Source organism: Arachis duranensis, chromosome 3 (assembly GCF_000817695.3).
Source record: "Arachis duranensis cultivar V14167 chromosome 3, aradu.V14167.gnm2.J7QH, whole genome shotgun sequence".
Classification (NCBI taxonomy): domain Eukaryota; kingdom Viridiplantae; phylum Streptophyta; class Magnoliopsida; order Fabales; family Fabaceae; genus Arachis; species Arachis duranensis.
In genome coordinates this window covers 90,296,892-90,297,612 of record NC_029774.3, presented here as the reverse complement: position 1 = coordinate 90,297,612, position 721 = coordinate 90,296,892, and positions in this window count along the sequence as shown.

Sequence of the window (721 nt, the reverse complement as noted above, 5' to 3'; positions counted from 1 at the left end):
TCGGACCAAAAAAAAATTAGTAATATGAATAAAAATATAAAAATAAAATTTAAATATAGACATATTTTAATTTGTAGAAAAAAATAAATAATTTTACATACAAAAAATAGAGCGCACGAATATTTTTCTTATTTACAATGTCCGTATGTCGAACATATTTTGGACACGACACTCATTAACACTCATACAACATGCGTCTTTTTTATATCCAAGCGTGTCTTAATTAAAAAATAAAAAATTCTTTTCTAGACACGCTTGGATACACCTAAATACTATGACATGTCAGCGTGTCCACTCTTATTCTTAACATGTATTCTTGAAATGAGTTTAAAAATAGTATATATTATTAATTATTACAATAAAAAATATTTTAAATACTTTAAATAATTAAAAAAAAATATTAATAATAATTAAAAAATTTATTTATCGTGTCGGGTCGTGTCGTGTCCCGTGTCTATGTCAATGTTTGTGTATCATAGTACATAAATATATTTAAAGACACTATATATAATAGGAAGAATTTCAAGTGTATCAGACACACCGATATTCCAGTAATTTTAACTGTTCATTTCAATTATAAAAAAAAATATATAATATATTAATTAAAATCCACGGTTAAGATTACTGGAACACCGGTGTTCCAGGTACATTTAAAAACTTTCCTATATAATAAATTGATTGGTTTGTAAAAATAATATTGATCTAAAATAATAAAAAATAA